Source organism: Helianthus annuus, chromosome 1, assembly GCF_002127325.2.
Source record: "Helianthus annuus cultivar XRQ/B chromosome 1, HanXRQr2.0-SUNRISE, whole genome shotgun sequence".
NCBI lineage: Eukaryota > Viridiplantae > Streptophyta > Magnoliopsida > Asterales > Asteraceae > Helianthus > Helianthus annuus.
In genome coordinates this window covers 123542790-123550512 of record NC_035433.2, presented here as the reverse complement: position 1 = coordinate 123550512, position 7723 = coordinate 123542790, and the positions used below count along the sequence as shown (strand labels likewise).

General features: G+C 33.4%; 1 long non-coding RNA gene across 3 annotated transcripts; it reads right to left on the bottom strand.

Moving 5' to 3' along the window:
- Positions 1-4612: 4612 nt before the first annotated feature.
- On the bottom strand, positions 4613-7156 carry LOC110898785. Of its 3 annotated transcripts, none has more exons than XR_002569625.2 (5): positions 6845-7153; positions 6363-6577; positions 5693-6063; positions 5204-5334; positions 4613-4815 (listed from the first exon to the last, which is right to left on the bottom strand). It is a non-coding gene; the product is annotated as an uncharacterized LOC110898785 (long non-coding RNA). The 3 variants fall into 3 exon arrangements; XR_002569628.2 differs by having other exon boundaries at positions 5693-5824; positions 6845-7148; XR_002569624.2 differs by having other exon boundaries at positions 5693-6577; positions 6845-7156.
- Between the last annotated feature and the right edge of the window lie 567 nt (positions 7157-7723).

Sequence of the window (7723 nt, the reverse complement as noted above, 5' to 3'; positions counted from 1 at the left end):
GTGCTCAACATTTGTTTGTAAAAACGTTTTGGATCTGGACTTAAGTGGTATGTAGTGTAAAAATGTTTCCGTGAGAACCCTAGTGATCATAGTCTAGACTCGAGAAAGAATCCTAATTCGCTATGATCAGAGCTCTGATACCAAGCTGTCACACCCTGGCTTTGCGGAAGCGTGGTTAATTTGGTGTGACTTCTTAATACTATAGCTTAATCATAACAAAGCTATATGAAAATAAAACCATGCAGATCATCCATTGATTTAAGTTTCAAAATAAAAGTACCACAACATTGTTTTAAAGTGCTGACACATGCAACGGAGATTACAACCTAATAACATAAAAACATTGTTCAGAATTTATAACCACAAACATAAAGCAGACGTAGTTTAAGAACTGTGGCTCGTCCAGGCAAGAGCCACGACCCCTAAACTTGGATGACCTTATTTCTCTTATGCAGCGTGAAAAACGTATCATACCATGCCAGATCCTTAATTACCTGAAATACATGTAAGTTGGAAAAATCAACAAAAATTGTTGAGCAAGTTCATGTGTAGTGAGTAAGTAAAACCTTTGTAAGTATAAAATCCTGGTATGTAGCAAATAAGGAAAAGAGATCACCAATGGTTTGCAAGGCCATTGATATGTGTGACGTGCAAGTAGGAAGACTCAAACCTAGCATATTTGGCGTTGGATACAAAGTCACCCAGAGGTCCGTTACGCTGGGCCTGGGGCTGGGCTCGCTACACCCAGATAGATCTACCGCTACTGTCCCTCGGTCCTACAATGAGGATTCATGGCCTCAAGTTGCGCCTACCCACTCACATGATCTAAATAATAACCCTCCTTACTCTAACCATACCATGTAAAAAGTGCTTGTAATCATAGTAACATGTATTTCACCCCCGCGGTTTAGAAAACTGAAAACAGTTAAGAGAAAAGAGGGACATGAACTCACAGTGGTGCGTCTCTATCAAGTAAATCTCCTGATCAATCTGCTGTGCGACGACCTACACGTACTAACTTTATTAGACGGACGGCCGTGTCTTAGCTTAAGGTTTAATGTCTTTGGGAAATAGTTAGACAACTATTTCGTAATTACTCTTTGCAAATATTTGGTAAATACGTTCCTTCCCAAGGATGGGGGTTTTAATACATGTGCGTTTGTAATGTATTATTAAGTCTCACTTAATAAAATATATTTTATTTCATTAATCAAAAATACCTTACTTCCAAAATATAAATATTTTTCCCAAAAATATTATATTTTACTCCTTATAATTTTTCCCCAAAATAATACTCTTGTCAATATACGCGTTCATTAGTATTTTTCCGAAAATGCGTAAGTTACATTTAAAGATCGGGTGGTAATAATTATACCGTTGTAACTTAATATTTATTGTGAAGGCGTTCGTATTATTTTGGAATCGTTAATATTTGGTAATATTATTTTTACCCTAAAAATAATATTTACGTAGTTCACAAAATAATCATAAAAATTTCACAAGTGTTGTTATGAAAAATATATACTCTAAATATATATTTATCACGTTTTATTTTGTGAAAATCCCACCTCTGACACTTAGAATTGTTGTAAATAAAATCGTGGCGAAATTTACATTTTTGAAAACAAGTTAAAAATATATTTATAACACTTGTGATGAAAATATTTCCAAGTGTTAGGTTTTTAGAAAAATTTCGCCAGAGTTTCCCCTGTAACTGGAGGTGGCCACGCTTTCAAGCGTATCATTTTCTTTTAAAATTCAAATCAATAATGTTCCCAACATTAACAATCAATATTTCAACGTTAAACTAGTCAAACTAGATATAAATCGCAAAAACACATGAACTTGTGGTTTATCTAAAATGTGTAGAAATCTTCCATTATTTTTAGTGGATCTTTGTATAAATCAATTCGGTTTCTTAAAAGTCTCGTTTTTAAAGAAGTTACATCTTTACAACTTCTTGTCAACATTTACAAAAATAGTTCTTTTGTCAAAACCTTGTGTTACACAAGTGTCTACACATTTGCGTGTTTACAAAAATCACTCTTGTTCATGTAAAACCCAGTTTAGAAAATATGATTTCTTTTGACGCTTGGTCCTTTGAAAATACCACTTGTAGATCCGTAGATCTACTAGTTTAGAACACTATTTCATAAGAAAAATTATTTTTACACAAGTTCATGCTTGATATGTAGTAGTGTTTATCATTTAACCCCTTTCATACTTTAACATACTCTAAGTCATGTTTCATGAACATGACTAATCCGGGTTAGATGATGATCCGAGCTACTACTAACATAGATCGACACTAAATAATCACAACAAAACAAGTCTTACAAGTTTTACACAACTTCATAGCTTTTATCCAACATATTTATCACTTTTGTAAACTTTTCATATGTAATCTTGTATGTTCACGATTTTTAACCGACAAAGTTCATTTTAACCACTTTAGAATAGATCAAGAAGGCGTTTAGAGTCACTTACTACTAGCTCGAGGCTAGGGAAGAAACTAGTCGGAAATCAAGTGGATAAAAGCAATGTAGCGAGGTCCTTCACAATCCGAGTGCACCGAGCTTCCTTATACGCAATCCTTAACCCTTGTAGATGTATGGAAAGGCTTGAACGAAATCGAAAATGATGGATGGGTGTGGGGTGGCTCTCGGCCGAAAGTGAGAGAGGAGGGAGAGAGTAGTGTGGTGTTTTGATGTGTGCTGTGAAGGAATGATGGGTTATGTTAGATACTTATAGACAAATCTCAACTTAATTACCCAAGGGTTACTATGCTTGCTAGATATTAAACATACAAGATTATTATAATCAAATAAAGGACAATGTGTTACCATATGGTGACCGAATTCGGTTGGGGGGGGGGGGCTTATGGTTGGTTTCCAACTAATAGTTAGGTTATAGTTAGATAAGTTAGGAGGTTAACCATTTCTAGTGTGTAGTAAGTTGTAACGGGTGTTAGGGTATTCGGGGGCCCTAACTGGCTCAGAAAAAGAAAAACAATGTTAATGGCAATATTTTTATATTCCGGGTATAGTCCGGTTGTTCGGTTGGATAGTGATCCGTTAAAGTACTTAACAAAGCTTTAAAGTGTCGTTATTATTATTTTTAGTGACACGAAGAATTCCCGACACTTTGGAAAGTGACTAGTAATATTTTTCTCATGTTTTGGCACTTTATTAGTTAGCTTAATCTGAATTTTTATTTAAAGTGCTGAATTTTGTACTTAAAGTACGTTTTAGGCACATCCGGTCACTGTAATTATCACCTAGTGACGCAGTTCTACAATCCTCACTTCCCTACACTCTCTATGGGTGTAGTAAACTATCTCTGGCTCATACAGGCCTTAGAGGCAGTGTCCGCCTGGTGCTGGCTATATCAGCGTGTTAAATGGGTTATCCGTTCATTGTGCTACTGTGCTTTTGTGCATCAAGGTTGTCACTAAAGTTCTGTATGTAAATAATAGAGTAACAGCAAATAGAGTATGAGGCATGGTTATATATATTTCAGAAATCATGTAGAAGTTTATTTACCATTGTAAGCAAGCACAGTAATTGAGCAGTAATTAAATACTAATTAATTCGTACGGATACCTGGTTTGGTGAGGGTTGTCACACAATGAGACCAGATTCTCTTGAAGTCGGTTGACTAGGCCTGTAAACGAACCGAAACTTCATGAACTGTTCTTGAACTTGTTCGGCGGGAAGTTCGTTTATGTTCGTTTATTTAATAAACGAACGAACACGAACAAAAAATTGTGTTCGTTTAATTAAATAAACGAACATGAACACTCCTTGTGTTCGTTCATTTATGTTCATGAACGTTCGTTTATGTTCGTTCATTTATGTTCGATAACGTTCGTGTATGTTCATTTATTTACGTCCGTTTATGTTCGTTTAAATTTTAGTAAATACATAAATAGTTATGTTTATATAAATATTATGATTTCTAACTACTTATATAAATATAACTAAAAATGAAATTTTAAAATTTTTCTAAGATCGTAACTGATCACTTTCTTAATACTTATATAAAAAAACTAGTTAATTTTAGTATCTATAAACCTTAATTTAGACGTGTTTTCGGATATAAAAAACTATTATATTAGACTTGTTTGTTTGTGTTCACTAATGTTAAATTGTGTTTGTGTTTATATTTTATTCAATTACATTCATTTGTGTTCGTTTATGTTTGTTCAATCATGTTAATTTATGTTTGTTTATGTTTATTCAAATATATTCAGTTAATATTTTTGTTTATGTTCACTTGTGTTCGTTTATGTTCATTTGTGTACGTTTATGTTCATGAACTGTTCGTTTAGGCTTTAAACGAACAAATATAAACGAACATGAACATGCCCGTTTTCAAGCTAAAGTTGGTGTAAAAATACAAACCTATTTATATACATATCGATTGTAAATTGATTAAAAACTAGGGTTTAACCCGCGCGCGTTGCAGCGCGCTACGCCAAGTCGTTCTACAAAATGAAAGAATTTACTTATAAACGAATCAAGTTTAGTTACATATAAGGCGATCTTCTATAAAGAAAAGGTTAACCCGTGACATTTTAAAAAGATGAAAAGCACACAAAAGTATCACTTGCTTTCATTAAGCAGATCATGCTAATTCTTCTCTATTAAATTGCAAACAAATGTACACATCTATATACAATTTAGTCAACTATCTAAATTTGAGTCACAAAATAATTAATTAATTCACCCATACCGAAGGAATGGATTGCAGTGTCACAACTCATAAGAGTATATGCCTTATCTGCGACTGCACTGCGAGACTGTCTGCATCAGCCTGAAAGAAAAAAAAAAGACATATTTTTTTGGAATAAGTATATAAATAAGAACATGATACCAAGTCACCTTAGATCACCAAAAAAAATACATATTTTTTGGAATGAGTATATTTTCTCTAGACATCCAACATTGTTCTAAAACCATGGACTAGTCTATCTTTTTGCATTTCGTAAGTACATAGGCTTTTATAGACAAAAAGTTGCTAAAATAACTTGGTATATAAACCAATAAAACAGTTAGAAAAAGGGGATCTATGAAGAATGCTGAACAATTTTGACTAAAGAATGGGATATCTTGGAATTTAAGCATCCGCATCTTTATGCATCAACATGAAAACATATATAGGAAAATACTACTGAGTCATGTAAAGAAAGGTAAAACACTACCTGTTTCAATTATCGACTGTTTTGTGATCAAAGTGAAAGCAAGATGTCCAATGGAAAAGATACAACATAAAAAGTATCTAGCTGTTTTGTGATCAAAGTCAAAGCAAGATGTCAAACGGAAGAGATATAATCTGCATCATAAAAAGTATCTAACATGTTAACGGAGTTCTAGTGTTCACACAATTGGTTTGATTTGCAAAGTGTATCATTGATCACTTTGGTCTTCATTATAAACATAATCAGCAATTAAGCAATTATGTTGCTGTTTAAACGATTGATGCAATTAACTTGCAATAATATATAACTTGCAATTGTGTTGGCTTTATAACAGTAGAAGTTACCCATTTGACATTTCCCTGTTTAGCTATTTGACCTTTTTAAGACTTAAAATAATCAAAAGGTTTGACCATCTTCTCTAATGTATGCAAGTTTGTTGTTTATATGAGCAGACATATAAGTGATAAAAAAAACCACAATGGAAATACGTACACTATCCGGAGCGGTTTTACCAATTGTTATAGATTCCCTCAAATCCAATGCATTGGCAGCCAACGGACGGGGTTGAATTTCAGTAGGTGGTGCAAAACCAAACACCTTCACCCAGCAAGGGCTAGAAGAAGGCTGCATAACATAAACCAAAACAACAGAACAACATATTACAAGTCAAACTTCTTGCAAGTTTTCCAATCAATGTTTATATTCTTTTTCTATTTTTAACCCGACAGTAACCCATTAACTTGATATCGCCCAGAATGCCCTCCACTTTTATCGACTTGTTGGAGAAGATGAACTTGTTTCTTACCCTCCAAATACTTTATCAAAACAATATCACAACTTGCAATGCCTTTTTCTTCACATCGCTGCCATTAACATACTTGTTATTTAAAAGATTTAGAGATAATATTTAGTTTTTAATTAATTAATATTAATGAACCATGAAGATGTCATAAAGTATGTCATGGAATTAGTGCTTTTTTGTGATTATGAGTAGATCTAAGTACAAATAAATTATCAGCAACCTAGCATTTAGATTTAGTAACAAAACGAAGGATAGATAATATATTTAATTACAAATTGCAAGTGTATACAGATCTAAACACCCATGATTCATATGAACGAAAAGTAGGCTGCAGCCAAAAAGATTTATGTAGCATACTACCTTCCTCCAAGAATAAGGGCAACTTTTCTTCTAGTCATCTGATGTTCGAAAGTACGCTAATAAAATTTGCGAAAGGCGGGTGAAGCTGGTCTACCCTTGAATGCTATGGTTGTGTAGCCTGTTATCTTCACAACCGCGGCGATGTCGCCGCCCTAGAACCACCGCGTCGGAACCCTAACTTTCGGCTCAGCCGCCTACTCTGTAACGATGTTCTCCTATAATCAACAATTCAGCACCATAATATAAAATTAACTGTATGATTCAAATGTAAGGACCCAAGAATATTGATACCACTTCATATATCACAAAATCTAGTTAAAAACACCCAATTTCTTTGATTAATTGACTTACCAACTAAAAAAACAAACAAACAAAACATGTATATCCTCTCCAGATTGAAGAACAAAAACGTTAAAATATCAAATAACATACCAGACCCACGAACAAAATATGAAAAAAGCCGATATCTTTAGCCTACGAACCTGTAAGTGCATTCCGATTTGAGTATTGGTAAACTATACAACAAAAAAGACCAAATCAGGTTAGCGGTGGTGAATAGAATGGAATTGGGGTTTAGAGAAACTTTCGGTGGCACAACAGCGACCCGTGGTGTTTTCTGGTGAAACCCTAGGCACCGCTGTCGTCATATGGTATAATAATTGTCTGGCCGGAGAAGAAAACGGTGTCGCTTTGATTCCTCGTCGTGTTCGCCGGCAATGATGGACGTTTCTATAGCTTCTTTGTGTTGACACGTGTATGTCACATATCAAAATTTTTTTTGAAAAACATCCAAAGCTAAGGGTACAACTCATCCAAGCTCAACATTGTTGCTAATTTATAGGTTTTAATTAAATACTTTTGTCGCATTTAACTAGTTCAGCATAAAATGTTACATGGATGTTTATAGTTAGATTAAATCAACATATTCATTTTCCCATTTGTGTGTAAAAAATACGCTTTCATTAACACAATATTTCATTAATATCACGGGGACACTTTAAGAATCAAGAAAAATTATATAAATTATGATTAGCAAGCTGGGGCTGCTTCAAAATTGTTAACACAATATCATTAATATCACGGGGACACTTCAAAAATCAAGAAAAATTAAATTAATTTTGATTTAAAATGTTTTCTAATAAATAAGGTAAATTATATCAACTTTTAAGCAGTTGTAAATTATATCAGTTTGTTTTTGTCTTTTTTTTTTCAAGGACTTCATCGTTTGAAGCTAATAAAAATATATAATGGAATTTGTTAATTTTTAGCCTATTAATGTTATTATAAGATTATAAGACAAATTCAATAAAAAAGGGGTCAAACGCAATAGAAAATAAATATGATTCATAATAAATTCAATA